Source organism: Ischnura elegans, chromosome 4 (genome assembly GCF_921293095.1).
Source record: "Ischnura elegans chromosome 4, ioIscEleg1.1, whole genome shotgun sequence".
Taxonomy (NCBI): Eukaryota; Metazoa; Arthropoda; class Insecta; order Odonata; family Coenagrionidae; genus Ischnura; species Ischnura elegans.
This window is the reverse complement of record NC_060249.1, coordinates 11140320-11159624: the sequence shown is the minus strand read 5'-3', so window position 1 is coordinate 11159624 and position 19305 is coordinate 11140320. Positions and strand designations below refer to the sequence as shown.

Genomic DNA, 19305 nt, shown 5'->3' with positions numbered 1-19305 from the left:
TGAAGGCACATAATGGAGCCATTTATGCCATGGTATTTTCTGGTGGCATGCATCCATTTGCACTGTATCCATCCACTCCAATGTAATCGGAATTTTCATGTCTGATAAAATAAGTAATTTGCATTAATATCCAACGCATTCTTGAATGATTCGGAAAAAATTGAAATAGAAATTAGCAGGGCTCCTTGATTTTAGTGATTTCATTATTACTTGTAGATTTTAAACGTAATGATAAGGTGCAAACACAATCCAAAATTGAGCACAATATTCTAATTAAGGCCATTAATACTAAAATTCGTGTAAAAATTACAAATTAAAAGAGAGTATTTGACATAGAACCTTTACGTCCAATCAAATTTTTCACAGTGGAATACTTTTTTCAACTCATACACGTACTTCCTGATGAATTGGATGGATGAGGCAGATACTTTGTGGAGATCCATTATGAGATATGAAATAAGAAAGTGCAAAGTGTTTTACTTCATATCTCGTGCTTCCTGATGTTGCTGTACTGTATTCATTAAAAAAAATACGAAAGGTATTGCTCCTCAAAGTGTGATAATCAGCATTAGAATTAACTAGAATATTTTTTACCTATTAAATAGGAGCTTCGCCATAAGGTCTGGCAATAGTCACGTGATGTAATGTTGGCACAAAACTCGAGTTACTGAGCTAAAAACCAATTGTATATCTAATTTCGGATTTTGCGCACACGAAGGGATTGAAATGGCAAAATCCCAGATGACGTAATCCCTGATTTATATATTTTGATGGTCCGGACGATTTTTCACCCATTTTTTTAGACCTTAAATTTGAAATTTTACTCCATCTAACTCAAATATGTCGAAAATAAAGGTCATTAATTAGCCTATAATATAAGTCAATGTGCATTCCTCCCCATCACCTAGCGATCCATCCCATAAATTACAGCCTTCCAACAAATTACAATTAATATCATAAACTAGTATAGCGCTGTTATAATTTTCTTAAAATGTTGTTTTCATTCACCTTTTCCATTCCAAAATGCCATAACTTGGCTTGCCCGCCTCCTAGACCATGGCATGCCCCCCCTAGTTATGATTAGTTGCTTCCACGCTTAACTACAGTCCCCTTAACTACAGCGACGCGGTGGCGTTACCATAGCCAGGCGTCAAAACTGGCGCCTCTGAGCGCCTACGGTGGCGGTACCATGCGGGCAACTCGCGGACTTCCACCGAAACTGCGGAAGCGCCGCCGTCTGCTAAGAGAGCAGCGCGCGCGTCTGGCGCAAGCGATCGAGCCATGACCCCGGACAACAGCGGGAGGGTTACGCGGCGCGGTAGAGGAGGCGGGGTGGGGGAGAAGGGCGGGGGGGGAGGGTGAGAAGGGTTGCGGGCCGCCGCACAGTGGTCCGAAATCGGAAAAAGCCGGACAAAAGTCCAAAATGGCTTTTTTTGAGATAGGGACCTGAAACTTGGCACAAATACTCACAAATGATGGTTGATTATGGATTTGCATGCCATTTTTCGTAATTTTGATCCGTTGTTGAGATACAGCAGCTCAAACATGACCAATTTTCAAAAACTCGCGCGAACTCGCTTTTCTCCGAAAATCTTTGAACTTAAGCAGGTGGTGTTGCAGTTGTATGATTTTTATGGAATAAAAAACACAATATTCCTTTGAGAAGATGCTTTGGCCACATTGTTCATGATTTTTGAAGATTTTGGTTCACATTTGCATAGTTTTACAACACAAAATGGCGTACCCATTTTTCGCGTGAAATTTCAAATAAAGTAGACATTATCTTTCGTTTACGAAATATGGTAATCGGGAAATTTACATCACAGTGTGAAGTAGACATTTATTAAGAATACTGCGAAGAAATCTTGGAAAAAAGTTTGCGACCACGTAATTGAGGGCGATTTTTCGATCGCGCATCAAGTCTGAGCTACGCCACGCGGGACTCTGAGGCTTGGTAACTGCGGGCGATTTATCAAGTCTTTTTCAGAATTGCTTCTTAAAAATCGCCATTTGAAGCATGGCACACAGTCAGTATTGATCTTAAACACTATTACCAAGATAATGGATCGATCGATTAACCGTGTAACGCATTACTCTAGTGAAGATGGTAAGGATTAGATTTTTGTCCGTACCATTCTACGTTCACGAAGTATGCTTCGGATGTTGAAGTATTGTTAAGAGATTCAGTTGGCATGCGAAATAAAGAGAGAAGTAAACAGCTTCTGGGAAGGGCAACGACCTATATTCTTTGTCCTTTGACAAAGAATATAGGTCGCAGGAGCAGTTGATTCGCACTCCAATATCCTCGATACTGTGTGGTTTAGCAAGGATTGCAGGCTAACTTCGCACTAGTTCTCTGTTATGCGTACATCTTGTGGGTATGCAGCTATTTTTGCTGTTAACACCCGTGCGTAGCTGGGGTATAAAAAATGTTTGTGAGTGCGAGCGGAGAATCTTAAGACATTATATTGACTTTTGGTCAGCCCAATGGTGATGATAAGAGATAATGCCTCCTCTGGAGACATTTGTTTTTGCGCCTCATCACTCTTCCTCCACTTACTAAGAACTTTCTTAGCTCTTGTTGGAGTTGTTGTAGTAACTTCCGTTATTAAATCCGCGGCTGCAGTATTTCCTTCCTCCCTTAAACCAAGGGTGGTGGCTAATGTCAGCTCAGCTACTGAAGAAGTACTTTTTATGTTCTGAACTTTTCTTTTCTTAGATCTGTAACACGAAGAAGTAAAGTATTTCTCGGGCCGCCCTAATGAACCTAACAAAGCAATAATAGTAGGATATAGAGTGGTACATAGAATGCATTACATATGGAATAAGTATAGGTATTCAGAAATTAAATTTACTTTAAAAGTTCAAAACATAACGTAAATATAATACATACCTGTTGCCTTTGAGGAACCAGGTAAGTATTGACGGACAGATTCAGGGATAATTATTGGCTCCGCGAGCCATTGCAATTAAACTTCGCAATGAAAATCGTTTATTATTACGGCAACATTTGTTCCATAATTTTTCGTAATATAGCCAAAATTCCAACCTAAGAAATTCTCGGAGACCATCAACAGCTTCCTCATAGCTCTGGACATTCTGTGTCCGCGACAAAAAATCCAGTAAGAGTATTTTTTCTCCCGCCTGATGTTTTACGCTTCATTTCTAATATTTTATTATGCAACTTAGAACGATTTATTTGATATGAATCCATTGCTACCCTAGAAAACAAATCAAAATGATAATTGCCATGATGATAATCTAAAAGTGATATAACACATTGTTTAAGAAGTAGGCAAACACACGTATATTTGGTATGGAAATTGGTACAACTTACCTACCTTAAAAATTTTCAAGCTGGAAAATCACAGTTCCGTCCAACTCCGAGAATAGAGAGTAATTATTAGTGATAATTCAATAAAGGTCGAACTAAATCACTGGGCTAGATGAATTTAAGAATTGCACTAGAGCACGACACGTCACTAGGGCAACAAACACGACCTTTCTTCACCGATCCCAAAATAAAACTGCAAGTTGACGTACGTCTTTGCTTTGAAATTCACCCCACCAATGAATTTACACGATGAGAATTTCAACACACTGCCTGAAAGTACACCACATAGCTTGAATGACTCTAGTGGACTGAAGCTCGTGGTTTAGAAGGTCCCTCAAGAGACGAGAAAATATTTCGAAGGGGTCCTGGTATACGCTGACTGTTAATATGGAATCCTATATTCGTTGATTGCTGTCCAGAAAAAATAAAAAAATAAATGCAGCGCGAAGCACATGGCCCCTTCGCTTAGGACGCTAAGGACTAAAGAGGTGGACCAAACACACTTGGGGCTCGAGGTGATGACAAACAAGGAGGAGACAGAGAGAAGGCATTGAGCTTAGAAGATACCGTATCTCAAGCTAAAGTAGCTGACCTAGCTAAAGATTTAAGAGATCTGCTAGATTTTGGATGATGTTGAAGAAGAGGACTCAGACATCAGTGACGACAGTTCATTCGGGGATTGAAAGTTGAATTACCGTTAATGAAAAAAGACAATGTAAAATCTCATAAAAAAGCGAAGTAAAAGGTGAATTCCGAAGTATGTATCCTCTTTATATTCCTGTTTATAACTCCGCATTAAATTAATTCGTAAGATTTAGAGCTGATGATTGGTAATCCATTAATGCTACAATGTTTTTTTTTACTGAAATATTCCACTACGAGTTTAAAAAAAAGGTTCCAAACTTTAAAAACGCTAGTGTTTGATTTCATAATGATTTATGCATTTATCAAACGTGTTTCTTGTATGCTGCATAATGATGGATGAAAAGTGAAATTTGACAAAATAAATTTAACTCTTTATTTACCATTTTAATATAATATTTAATTATGAATTCAAGGATAAAAAATTATCTTTTCTTTCTCCTTCAAACATTCTTCTAGTGTATGGTGACATCAAAAAGTAAAAACCCGTGTAGAAGGACCCTTTACATATCTTTGCCTTTAAAGGCCTTGCGTGGTCATAAAACGCCACTATCCGCGCGACCCTCCTCGGCGAGGATTGAAAAGGGAGGGTAGCTACTAGTAAGGACAAAGAATATAGGTCGTTGCCCTTCCCAGAAGCTGTTTACTTCTCTCTTTATTTCGCATGCCAACTGAATCTCTTAACAATACTTCAACATCCGAAGCATACTTCGTGAACGTAGAATGGTACGGACAAAAATCTAATCCTTACCATCTTCACTAGAGTAATGCGTTACACGGTTAATCGATCGATCCATTATCTTGGTAATAGTGTTTAAGATCAATACTGACTGTGTGCCATGCTTCAAATGGCGATTTTTAAGAAGCAATTCTGAAAAAGACTTGATAAATCGCCCGCAGTTACCAAGCCTCAGAGTCCCGCGTGGCGTAGCTCAGACTTGATGCGCGATCGAAAAATCGCCCTCAATTACGTGGTCGCAAACTTTTTTCCAAGATTTCTTCGCAGTATTCTTAATAAATGTCTACTTCACACTGTGATGTAAATTTCCCGATTACCATATTTCGTAAACGAAAGATAATGTCTACTTTATTTGAAATTTCACGCGAAAAATGGGTACGCCATTTTGTGTTGTAAAACTATGCAAATGTGAACCAAAATCTTCAAAAATCATGAACAATGTGGCCAAAGCATCTTCTCAAAGGAATATTGTGTTTTTTATTCCATAAAAATCATACAACTGCAACACCACCTGCTTAAGTTCAAAGATTTTCGGAGAAAAGCGAGTTCGCGCGAGTTTTTGAAAATTGGTCATGTTTGAGCTGCTGTATCTCAACAACGGATCAAAATTACGAAAAATGGCATGCAAATCCATAATCAACCATCATTTGTGAGTATTTGTGCCAAGTTTCAGGTCCCTATCTCAAAAAAAGCCATTTTGGACTTTTGTCCGGCTTTTTCCGATTTCGGCCCACTGTGCGCCGCTGCGGAAAGGAAAGCCGGAGCAAAGGAACTAGCGAGACCCCTCCCTCCCCCACCCCCCCTAAAAACGACTCTTTCGTGCGAGACGCGGACAATGGGATGCGTGGAATTTCCCACGCGTAAGGCACACGATTCGAAAAGCACGCGCCCGCCGGGGTAACAAGGTCCATTACCGGCTGCCAAGAAAACTTGAGGGAGCTCACGCGATGCCGACCGCGCCTCTGGAATCTCAGGTGCGATCCAGGCTGGTGTTCTTAGGAAGAGCTCCTAGTTCCTTTATTGTTGTGCACAATAGCACTCTCAATAGGAAGGGGGGCGAGTGGTAGTATTCTGTGGAGCACACAGTCCAATGAACGGCAGAGGGCGTCGAACCTGAGCTATCCAACGGAAATGCTGCCAGCCACGGAAGCTCTCTGCTTCTTCAGTTTAAGAAAAAAAATTATCAAATCAAATATATCGCCAACTCATCACTATTTATTCTGTCTTTCGAGTTATTGCGCAGCTAATATTTAGTATAAAATAGCGTTATAAAAAGCAGTCAAAGCGGAGATTAAGAAAATCAAAACAATTTCACACAATGTTTTTCTCGGGTATCAAACAGAAAACAATAAGGTAATGTGTTTTCAACTCCAAAACATACTTAATACTTGAGTTCAGCATTCTTTCGGGCTGCATCCGCGTCCGTTGTCGAAGAACCACAACAGTTTCGCCAGCTCTCCTGCCAGCGTCCTCAGGTGAAGGAAGTCCTCCTTCACCTGAGGACGCTGGCAGGAGAGCTGGCGAAACTGTTGTGGTTCTTCGACAACGGACGCGGATGCAGCCCGAAAGAATGCTGAACTCAAGTAATCACCGCGGAAACCTACGCACGAACATACTTAATACTTAGTTGCGGAATCTCTATTGAGGAACAAAACAAGTCGTATCTACGGTGGAATAAAGGGAAGATATCTTATCTCATGAAGCAGGACTAATTTCTGTAATTCTCCTCGATGAATTCTGCACATAGTCTATAAGCGTCAATCACAAATAGTGTGATACAATGACTACAAAGAGGACATCTTAGAATAGATATATGCCTGCGCCAAATCCATCGCTAACTCAACACTATTTCATAGCATCTTTTGAGTAATTGTGGATTTAATGTATTATATAAAACAGCAGTGATAAAAATAACAAACGAATTATAAAATAACTTCTTCTCACAGGTTAAAATTTGAACCTAATTTAACTACTTTTTTAACTTTAGGAACATTGATGTGGCTTAAAGATTCTTGTATGACTTCAAGAACTTGAAGATTTTTTATCAAATAAAACGATTTCGCCGTTACTTGGTTGAATAAAATAAAGTTTATGGTAGAAAAAACGCAAACACAATGTACAGTTCCAAAAATTGTTTTCTGTCTACTACTATCAACGGCTATCAAGCCATGGCTGTCTAGACAATGACACTTTAGCTGTTGAAACTAGTTGGCAGCAGCAGCAAGAAGTTTGTGTATCTGTACCTCTAGTATGTTTTTGTTCTACCATGAAGTTTCAATTATTCGAAGTGGCTTTTATTCGGCAAACTAACGTGTTAAGCATAAGCAAGGGCCCTCTACGTGGCTGCTTCGTACGTTTTATTTAAAATTACTGCAGAGTGAAAAAGTTGTGAAAGGAGAATAATTGAAAAAAAAATTCCCATCTCATGATATATTCCGTTCGCACGAAACTTATGAATATTCGAAAAATAGCGTATTTCACTCGTTTTGTTCGCATTTTTTAAAGATATGTCGCTCATACTTTTTCAGTGCTCTAGCGAAAAATTGATAGCGCTGATACTGCATACTAAAAAAAATTAAAATTTTAGAAAATCAATTCAAAATACCAGAAAATATTTTCTTGTATTTCGGAAACATTACAGCTTTTTTACTTATGCTATTGGCAGTGAACATTGACCTAAAGGCAATGCCAACTTTCTATCTCCAAAATAAATTTAATTTGGGAAAACGTTAACAAATGAAATAGTCATGAAACATTTTATTTTAAACCCGGAACTTCTCTTTCTCTGGAAGTGTACTCAGAAATTAAACCATTTTCTTGATAAAATTGAAAATTTATTTTGGTATATTGGGAGGAATTGTAATATCAGTAAGAACTAGGGCCTGATTCTTAATGGTATGTGCTAAATATTCTGTATTGAGTAGCTGTTGTCCTTTGGGTCAAATTAAATTAAATACCGGTTACAATGAAGCGAATTTAAATTGAATAAATCGAGGAACTATTTCAGTTTATTTTTGTAATTGCTGATTTGTAACTGTTAAAGCCATTTATTCAAGGAATTGCAACCTCGATGGCTACATTTATGTTGGGTGAAATATTACGTTTTATTGTTACAAATTTCACTATGATACACACATCATCGCCCATATTAAAAGTTTAAATACTCTTGTCGATAATTACTATCAGAGCAAGAACATTAATTTCAAACTTCAAGTCGTCCTTAGGCCGATATTTTTGGGGCCATGGCCATGTTTTGAAAGCCATGCTCAGTCTATAGAAGAGTATAGTATTTTTATCATGATTGAGATCAATAACTTTCATCAGGCGAAGCTGTAGACTTAGTTTTGCATGCTACAAAGACGGTTTTTTTGTTATTGGTAGAGAAGTGTTTTTTATGATAATAGCTACGAGTAAAATACTAGGAAAATGGGTTTAGCACCGTCCTCAATCAAAAGTATTAATCAAGAAATTAACTCGTAATTTTTTCGCATGTTGAAGTACTCAAATGCTTAGCAAAAATTAGAATGCCGCAAACTAATTTTCCTGGATTAATTTTCATATCTATGTAATAAATTAATAATTTTTCAAACACTGTTTTTAAACATATGTATTACAATGTTTTATTGTCCTGCAATGTTTAATCAATGTCCTGCAAATTAAACGTCCTTAAAATGCCGTATCAAAATGGAGCTCAAAGAGCCACGTCAAACTTCCGGTGGAATGAGCTTAAAGCAGGCAATTTAAAAGGTCTCAGCGGACTTAATGCTGACTGAAAGGTACTAAAATGCATAGCCCTATTATCAAAACGAAGTAATTTCTGCATGATTGCGTAAAAGAATCCGTCAAATAGGTCAATAGTGTTCAATGTACTTCAAAGATTCATGAGCTTCGTTGAGAGTTGATGTTTGAGATATTTTTAAAATATTTTAAAATGTGAGAAAATATTTTAGCGTGCATTGTAATCATCGCCACTAGTGAAAAATCCTAATATAGGTTTCAGCTCTTCATTCCTCTCCCCCATCCGCTAGCATTTTTATTGTGACGTGTTTCTTCTCTGCTACACCCTGTATAACCATGCATTGTAATGGTCATTGAAATAATTCTAATATTTGGGACGAAGGTCATAATAATGGAAAATTTATTCCGAAAAAGAAGTGACTTCCCTAAAGAATAGTGAGACTGCGAAAAATATACCTAATTGTGATTCCCGTTAATCTTACATCTAATACGCAGCAGTATTTTTGCAATAAAGGACTACGTACTTAGAGACATTGTTTTCCGAAGAAAATTCCCGCTGGATTAACAAAAATGAATTAATATCGCTTATCTGGAAAAAATTATGGCGCTCCATTTTTTCGATATTGTTCTCAGAAATCCATATCTTTCAAAAAATAGTGCATGACAAATATATGGAGAGCGCTCATATCCTCCCATATGTCAAGGTGACATCCATGAGTCAAAACATCAAAGAAGAATTGTGACTAAGTGTCACTTTGGCGATTCTCGAAATTAGTGATGTTTTCAAGCGTTGGGCAGAAATCAATTGATAACCGTGCTATAAGGTTCATTATGATTAAGGATATCCTCAGGGAAAAATTCAAATGAAATAAGTTCTTTCGTCTTTTCGCGTAATTCATCTAGTCAAGTTAGGGAGTAAGCTGACATACCGGCCAAGTTACCTTAACATTCATATTCACCACGAGACTTTACAGAAGGATATTAAACATGCAATAACATAACATGCTTTGGGGCACGGCATAAAGGAATATATTAATTAAATGGTAAATTGCACCATTTTCCATTCGAATGCCTCATTCATTACTCAAACATGCACCTTGCAAGTATTTATAGTATTTAGAAAATCTTACCTTCTTACTTCATTGAGTTGAAGAGTTGATATATCTGCAGTTTTTGCGATAATCTGTAAAATATGAAATGAAAGCCACAATAAGTATTTATCTTTTGATTGGAATAGGCATAGATAATTCTTAACAGTATTTCGGAGAAGAGGAAAAAGAAGACGATTGTTTTCTATGAATCTGGGCGGTTATTTTGTTTAAGTCTGAATACAATCATCGGTGATATTATTATCAATCAGTAAAGTCCATGAGAACGAAAATTTCTGTATTGAAATCCACACTTCCTCGAATTAGATTGAGAAGACTAACGCGGCGATCAATTAATTTTTTTTAAATATGCAGACACGTGAGTTCTAACACATAAAACCTCCGTATCGGGGACCGATTGAAATTTAGCAATAATAAACAAGAAAATAGTGATTGTATGCAGTTAAACTCATGTTTTTTTTCAATATGGGAGTTGGGAACAAAAAAAATTGGAAATGAGAACTGCACAGTCCGAGATTTAAAATAATTTATAGGAACATTTTGCCAGTAAAAATAAGTATTTATTTTTCGGAGAGTGAGCATGGATCAGTTTTGGAACATAATTCTCCTGATCGGTTTCTTAGTGATCATTAAATAAATACTTTTTGTTTAATTTTTAATTTTAATTCAATAATTTATCTATTAATAAAAGTACTGATTTAAGGATCTAATTGTTAATATGGCATAGATTACGCACAGTTTAAATTTTGTGCTTGAGTGAAACTTTGATCGTTGAAGAGTGCTTTCCTGAAAAGAAAGATTCTGGTTATTGTAAACAAACGCAGTTCAAACACTGATGAAATTCTAAGCAATCGTAAATTTCATTTTACGACGCAAATTGTACAAACTACTGAGAAAACAATTTCACACAATGTTTTTCTCGGGTGTCAAACAGAAAACAATAAGGTAATGTGTTTCTACTTCAAAACATGTTGAATACTTGGTTGCGGAATTTCTATTGAGGAACAAAACAAGTCATATCTACGGTGGAATAACGCGATGATATCTTATCTCATGTCACAGGGTTGACTAATTTCAGTAATACTCATCGAGGAATTCTGCTCAAAATCGATATGCGTCAATCACAAAAAGTGTGACACGATAATGACTACACAGAGGCCATCTAATGGTGCCTGCGCCAAGTCTATTGTTACTCATCACTATTTCTTCCATATTTCGTGTAATTGCGAAGTTAATACTTCTTATAAAATAGCGGCGATAGAAAGAATGATGTCAATGACTTAGAAGAGGTTAAAATTTCGAATGTAATGGTATCTATTTTGTCAACTTGACGAATATTCATGTGATGATTCTTATATGATTCCAAAAGTTTCAAGAATGAATCAAATCAATTCATTTAGGTGTTTCTTTGTGGAACGATGTAATGTTCATGGTAGAGCAAAATTAAATACCAAGTACTCTTCAACAAACTTTTTCAATACAGTCGGCTAGTTTTAAGCGGCTATAGTGTCATTATCGAGGCAAATATCAATGGCGCTGTAGCCCTTGAAACTAGTCGGCAATATTTAAAAATAAAGAAATAAGTTAGTGGAAGAGTACTTGGTGTATCTTTTTTTCTACCATGAAGTTAAAGTAATGAACAATTATCATTTTTGTTCGAAAATTTAAGTAGTATGAATATAGCAATGAGTAGGTACTTTCAAAAGGTATTAATTTCTTTCTTCATGGCTTTCATTTTCACTCATGGATATTTTTTTAATCATTATATTAAAGAAGCACAAATATGATTTCAATATGCTATTTGCTGGTAAATATCAAACTCTGACTCCTTAAAAAATTTCGTCGATTGCCACCGATGGATTTAACGATATTCTGTCTTCAAACATTTAAGCCGGTAATGGTATTCATTGATCCAGGAAAATAAAAGGTTCAACTTCATAAAGACGCCATTTATTGTACGTAGTACCCAAATACCAAGTGATGGGGTCAAATTGACGTAAAATTATGACTCTATGACCTTTTTGTATAAATGTATGTTATATATAAGTAGATATTTCAATACTCATCACGCCTGAAACAGATGACTTTGTTAATAGCTATAAATATTATGAACCGGTATTTCCTTCGAATGCTTGAAAAGAAATTTGAAAGGGATCATTTAAAGCAAACCGTCCAATATTGAAAAATATTTCACACCAATCAACAGCGAATTCATTCGCTTCATATAAACAAACCTCATGGAAATTGTTTTTCGGATAAAGTGGTTATCATTGCAGATAAAAATTAATATTTTAAAGCCAGAATAATAAAATTAATGTCCTTAAAGTTTGTCCCTTCCATAGATTTGTTTGTCGCTACAGATTTACCATCATGAATCAAATTATTTCCTCAAAAAAAAAAGCATTGCACGGGATTTGAAAAAACACGATATGAAAATACAAATTAAGGATAAGTAAACAGCTGCAAATGCCAAACATTAAGTATTCTGAGCAAAAATGGTATGTGCTTACTAATTGCATCAATCTATTAATTAGACTCAAGTTGACTAAGAAGATCTAAGAGCTCAACTCTTCGAGTTTCGCGTTCATTCCAAGTCGAGGAAACTCCTCTTTGAACCTCAGTACACAAACATAAAACGCAGTTGGCAGGGATGTCGCAGTTAACTTCACACTCTTCCTAGACACTTCTACGAAAATTGTCGATGCATAGAATGGCCTCTGCAGGGTAAAAATATTATATTGAGGAAATCATATGATATATATACTGATATTTGAAGTATTTAATGAAGTTTCCTGCGTACCTCATACGGATATAACCAGGTTGCTGTGAAAAAAACTTCGGATGCAATTATATCTGTCTTTTGCTTTAATGAAATTATTGGTATGGTATGGTATTTGGAGGAGGCGACCAACAGCTGAGGTGATTTGCGCCATGAGGGAAGGGTATGGAAGGAAGGGTGGAGAGAAACCCGGCGTCGGCATTAGCCTGCTCTTAACGAAAGGCGCCAAGGGGACCACGGCTTAACGTCCCATCCGACGGACGGAGTGTTGAACTTGAAATGCCCTCCACACAACACTCAAGCAGGGATCGGGCAGTCTCTGAAAATTCTCTGCCGCTGCCGGGATTGGAACCAAAAACCCGCCGGGTGGGAAGCCGCACCAACCCGATCCCCCTAATGAAATTATTTCACCGGTAATTGTATGCATAGATATTAAAAAATTAGTGCCTATATAAGCTTTGTATTCATAAATAGTTGGAAATAAAAAAGGAAGATCCTGCAGCAGTGGAATTCCTAACCTAAGTTAAATTGTGTATTAGATGAAACCAATTTTACTCCAGTTAGTTAGCACTGCCAAAAGTCACTCTCGTGAGTATCTTCATGCTGTACCTACCGAACATAACAGAGCAAAGAGTACAATAGTTTGTCAGCATCATAAGGTCATCATCACATTATACTACACAGCGCATAATGCAAGAGAAAGGTAATGTTTATCTGAGAAAACGTTGTATTTTGTTTAAAAGGGAGAGAGTCCTCGTATGAAACTAATTGCGTTTTATTTGGTATCATTCCATGTCTATCGATATGGAATTTCACGTCATGTACAATACTAAAATTATTTAAATATCATCCTGAAGCGGCATCAAGAGATATCTGGTATCAAAAATGATACCACATATCTTACGATAAAGCCAGTCTTCCGTGACATATATCCACCATGAGATAAGAATATATATCATACCCTGGAATACAACGCATAACAAAATAATAATGACGCAGCTAAAATTCTAGTGGACCAATTTTTATGCATGTACTTAAAAATATTCTATTTTATGCAAGGAGAAATATAACTGACGTTATTATTCTCAGAAATTTTTTGACTGAAGCAGTTGCCGGTAGCTATCTCTAAATCTAAATGAACCTACTCGTAGAATTAGACACACTCCACCTCTATGATATAAGTCCGGAAGGCTATAATCACGCGGATCGAGCCACTTATCAGGATGATATGCGCGGATAATGTCTTTCTAGAGACATAATCCATGTTGCGACCTCTCCTTTGATTAGTTGAAAAGTCTCAAAGAGAAGAATTCTTACTCAGCCTTATTTACTTTTTTTTATTATTTTTATTTTAATCTCAAACCACCGAATACAGCTCATATTGGCCATTTTACTTCGGGGTATTCAACAAATTCAACAATGAAACGTATACGAACAACCATGCCCTGGACAGGGGAAATCTACCCAGACGGGACTCGAACCCGCAACCTCTTGTTTGGCAGGCGAGGACGTTACCCCGCCGCCACCGAGGCCGTCAATTTATGGTATATTTTTAATTTATTTTGTTTACTTTATTATACCACTACTTTTATGTACTCAGTACCTACTTGATTCTATTATAACACTTGTGATTGGGGTTAATGATAATATTACATGCATTATTATAAATAGTATTAAATCTTTTTCTATTATGAATGAATGGCTGCTCTGCATTTCGTATAATGTACAATTTTTATTCCAAATTACTTTAAAATCTCTGGTTATTTGTGACATATTATTGCTCAATTGTAAAAGAAGGTTGTTTATGATATACAATAATCAAATCGGTAAACTCTTTTTTATTTTATTTGCCACAATTTTATAAATAAAGCCTTCCATTAGTATTCACACGAGGTTCAAAGCAGAGACAATGGTGTAGACAATGGCTCATATTTCTGCGACAATTTTCCTTGTTTAAAAGATTAAAATACATCACTATATTTGTCTGTTATACGCACGTCTTACACAACATACAGTGTTTCTAAGCCTAAAGATCCGAGATTAAAAAAAAACTTTTTCCCTGCAAATATATCACTTGAGTCCATAGTTCATGCAGTTGACTCAACAAGTACTAAATACCTGTTGAATTTACTTATCTATAGAATCGAATACGGTGTAATGTCTTATCAAAAACAAAGCGGCAGATTAATTAGGCTATGTACTTAAATTCAATCCAGAGAAAATACCCGAGCGTAGGAAATTATAATGCCGGATATACTATATTATTATGAAATTTTCGTGTAATCAATGATTGCTAGACATAATCTTTTTAGCCAGTTCCTACTATCCCTAAAAACCCTCTGCGTCCTGATACATATGCACTAATGAGAACGCGCAATTTAACTCCGTCAATTATAAGGTTTTTTAATAGCTAAGGTAATTAAGACCCTAATCTACGATAAGCGCGAGAGATACCGGTACAAGCTGGAGAACGTGCCAATATAATGCTAACAATATATTTGAGGATGTATTTTTTTGGATGAATCAAGTCAGGTCTCAAAATAAAAATCAATCTCAAGTTACATAAAATAGATATGTGTTAACTTTACCCACAATTAAAGCAGTTTTGAATATTTGGCCGTTGAAAGGAACCAATTTTATCTTATTGAGAGGGATGGGAAATACAAATGGAGAGCAAGCAAGGCAACACCTCGGTGGTTGTGTTGATTTCTTTTCTTCTCCTTGGCCCTAAATTCTTGGTGCACGAACATTGCCATTTATGGTCATGAAAAGGATCCACGACGCGGATGAGGGAGGAGGGAGACAGGTGTATTAGGAGTGGGGATGGATAAGCGCTGATGTGGAGGGGGGAGGAACAGCAAACGGAAGCGTGGTTCGGGGAGGAAGGGAAGGGGAACGCCTTCTTTCCAGAGCATCGCAAAAACGGAGCCAAGAGCCGCAACTGCTTAGAGAATAGACACCTAATAATGGACTATCCCCTAGTAGAGTAGAGTGTACCAATATCTACTCTAAAAAAAAGTACGTTAGACTACTAAATTAGATTAAGGGGGACTATTTCGCGATATTTTGTCAGGAAAATATACGCCACGTAACAGAAAAAACTGAATGCCAGTTTTCCTTAAAGAATGCTTGTTTACGTTGAGTAAGATAACTTAGCACAATTCAAATCAACCCTTATTGAATCCATTTAAATGCTCCAAATTGTGTTCACCCCTATTGGATTCCTCGATTTTTTCGGTTTATAAATATCAAAAAGCTACTTATTCCAAATAGATGAGCTAGCATTTAACTTCCATTGTTATCAAATTATAATTCAGGAATGTAAGTAATGGTAACGGGGGTGACTTGGTGTAAATCCTATATCGTAGGAGTTCAAGGAATGGTGATTTGTTCGGAAAAAATAATCACCGTGTGGGAAAAGCATAGTTTTTTTTTCTTCAACGCCCACGAAAATTATGATTCACTGTAGTTTTTATTCTTTGTAGGTTTATGAGTTAATGCTTACAACGACTAGCCAGATGAACATCTGACACAGAAGGCGCGAGAGACTAAACACAAAAGTTTCACTAGGTTATTATTATGGCCTCATTTTTTCAAACATTTTACTTCCAAACATGAGTCCACTCATTGATTTTTATCACATTTAAGCGTGCTCTTACCACTGTCAAATCTCATTCATAACGAATGTGAGATGTTGCCGGAAGGCTATCATGCGGTATCAAAAAAAAAAAAGAAAATAGGAAAGTAATTTCTGAGGAAATGGGAGCGGAAGTGGAAAAGTTTCTGGCTGAAAGATTTCACTTCCTCTCCGTCAAAATAAAATGAGGCGATTTAGATCCGTCTTTGTGAATTCCGTTCTTCTTTTCCATTGCATTATGTGTGTCAATGGCTGCTTTATTTATTAGTGACGCAATTAGGGTATTCCAATCTCAATGACACAACATGGGATATAAATGGACACCAATTTAATGAATAAATAGCTATTCAGCACGCAGAAAAAATGATTAATATTTCTTACTGTTAATGGAAATAATATAGATATTACTCAATAAAATAGGTTACATATCAGCAGACAAGATGAAACTTTCATCCACCAAATGCCAAGATTTATTCAATAGCTACATACATCTTGTAAAAATTCCTCTGAGGAGGGAGGAATTACCAATCATTTTGGACTATTTAAACTCTATCCAATGTTTTTGCTTGGTTTTAAAAAAATTTTAGGTTACTAAACGCTTAAGATTAAATACTTTTATCTTTGAGAGTGTAAATAGAGAGTGTAACGTATCACTATGTGTAAGTACTACTTTCTCATATTTACAATATTTTGATGATTACGAAATGCAAATGCTTGGTGACGAATAAACATCTCACGTATGCCTTCGTCCTTTCCATAAAATATAAAACTAACAGCTCGGTAGAATAAAAAAAACAGACCTGTCCCCCAGAAAAGGTATATTGAAGGCCACAAGGAATTTTTTCGTTCTGAATATTTTATGCTCAACTTATATAAATGAAGAGTAAAAATCATAGATAAATCAAGTCATACTAAAATTATAGGGGGAGGTAAGAAGTAGTAAAAGCACTCAAGAATGGCGCACAGAGAGAATCCGCGGATCCTGCTAGGACGCCTAATGGCATAGTTTTTCTTATTCAGTTTCTATATAGTATACTCGTATTTTGTTCTATCCTGGGTGAAGCCTACCCCCAAGCAAAATCTTCCAATTGCCCGCGGAGGATACCTGGCCGCAATAGCTAAATATAGATAACCTATATACCATACATAGAATGTGTCAAATGCACACGCTTGTGGCTTCTTACGGCACGAGCCTACCCTAACCTACCCTAACCAACCTATGGGTTGAATCACTAAGTGAGCGAGCGATAAATTTGTTGTTACTGCATACCCTCTATATTTTTATTATTCTCCACCTTATCGTTTTTGGCCTTTATTTTACTCCCGGTAAACACTTTGCATCGTTCTAACATTGCATCGATACACAATATTAATGACAAAAAAATGGAAAGTTTTGGCTTTCTTTGTGATTTTTGGTATTTATGAAGTGGTCTTACATAGCATGAAACCATGCACGCTTGTTGGGAGCTCACATCACCTGCACGAATGTGCACTCGTTGTTAATATTATTTAGTGCACTTTTTATGACCATGTGGGGTGCATAAGGGGATTCCGTTACATGCTAGTGATTAGGGACCCACTGCCAAACGCCCTTCAGGTGGCGCACAGGGCATTCCACAGAAATATAATCTCGAAAGAGCAAGGTGAATCTCGTAAATTTAAAACTGAATAATTTTAGGAGCAGCTTGGAGGAAATTCATTCTTTCACTGATAGTCATTTACACCATGAGCGTACCCAGCGAGGGGCATGTGGGGGTACCTGCTGTCCCCCCTTGAGGCAAAAATTGCAAAAGTTTTTAAACAAAATCAGTATTGAATTGAAACGAAGGTATTCAACAAATTTTCTTTAAACCCATGAAAAATGATATAATTTGGTATAAGATATGTGACTATATTAAAACTATTTTTTCAAGAAAATAATCTCACAAATCCCATGGCTTTCGCCCCCCCTAGACAATGGATTCCCCCCCCCCCTAGTTATGATTCTGAGTACGCCCTTGATTTACAAAGCGATAAATATCAAACTACTACATCGGTGGGCATTCACAAAGTTAGTAGAATTAATTTAATGAATCGGTAGCAAATTTAGAAATTCGAAACAAGAAAAGAGCCACGGGGTCTGGTATGTCTCACCGAAAAAGAATGCAGCGTCGAGTGGCTACACCTCGAAAAAATGCTTCATCACGTTAAGCACGCAAGTCCATTAACATTCCTGATACATTAAAACGCGACCACTGAGAATTAATCGGACACCGTGATATCGATTCCCTCAACCTCTCCGCAAATTTGAGATGACTGCGACATCGCGGGTCGATGTAACGGCGGAATTTTATATTATATTTTATAAAAAGCGGCGATGTTTTGTAGTTGATTCTGTAAAAAACAAGGTTTGATATAAGTATAGTGCCCAGCGATAAATAATTTATTTTATATTTTTTTACAAGCGGCAATGTTTTATAGTTGAAGTTTTGTAGTTGATTCTGTAAAAACCAAGGTTCGATAAATGGTGCCAAGCGATAAATAGTTAATTATTTTACTCAAAATTATAAGGCATGTATTATTTTTATGCTATTTAATGCATTAACACTTACTCTTGTCGCCATGTAAACCCAAGATGATTTTCGGTCTCACTATTGACCCGCCTCCACTGTTCTCTGTCTTCCGTCATTCCATTTCTACAACAATTTCTCTTACATCCTCCAGCACTTGACCTCTTCAAGACCTTCCTAGAGGTCTTCTACCAACAGGATGATAAAACCTGATTTATCATGCTAGTGTTGTCATGATGGAAGGCCTTTTGATTCTTGTGGCCCAGCCATCTACAAACGTTTGCTTATTATTTTTGCAATCATGTCCAGCTAACTATAAATCTCTTTCAATTCTTTATTTTTTCCGATTCCCCAAGCTCCTTCTTCATCAATAGATTCAAAACTTAATTAATCGTAGCGGGCGTATTTTGGTGGAAATCCATAATAGCAGGAATAGAAGGATGAACAACTTTGCTATTTCCACATAGTATTACAGGTTACCTTGATAATGTTACTCTGTAACGAAACCATGGTCGGCGTTAGTAAACTACTATGTGGAAATAGCAAAGTTGTTCATCCTTCTATTCCGAGATTCCAAATTGCTATTCTTAAAATAGAACACTATTCCACTATTGACTCCTATCAGCTATAATTAGTTATAACGGAAAGATCTGCGACACTTAGCTTAAGCGGGCGCCAAATCCCTACAGACAGTCCCCAGGACAAGGCGGGGGCTAAGCATGGGGTAAACTCTTAGAAGTATTGCGAGTCCGGAAAAAAAATTTCCATTCTATCTAGT

General features: G+C 36.7%; 1 long non-coding RNA gene across 1 annotated transcript in view; it reads right to left on the bottom strand.

Annotated features, from left to right (window-relative positions):
- The window catches only part of LOC124157061, a 211314-nt gene that overhangs the window by 156758 nt on the left and 35251 nt on the right, over nt 1-19305 (bottom strand). The window contains exon 2 of the long non-coding RNA XR_006864527.1: nt 9584-9636. This is a non-coding gene — a long non-coding RNA (uncharacterized LOC124157061). The remainder of the gene's footprint in view (nt 1-9583; nt 9637-19305) is intronic.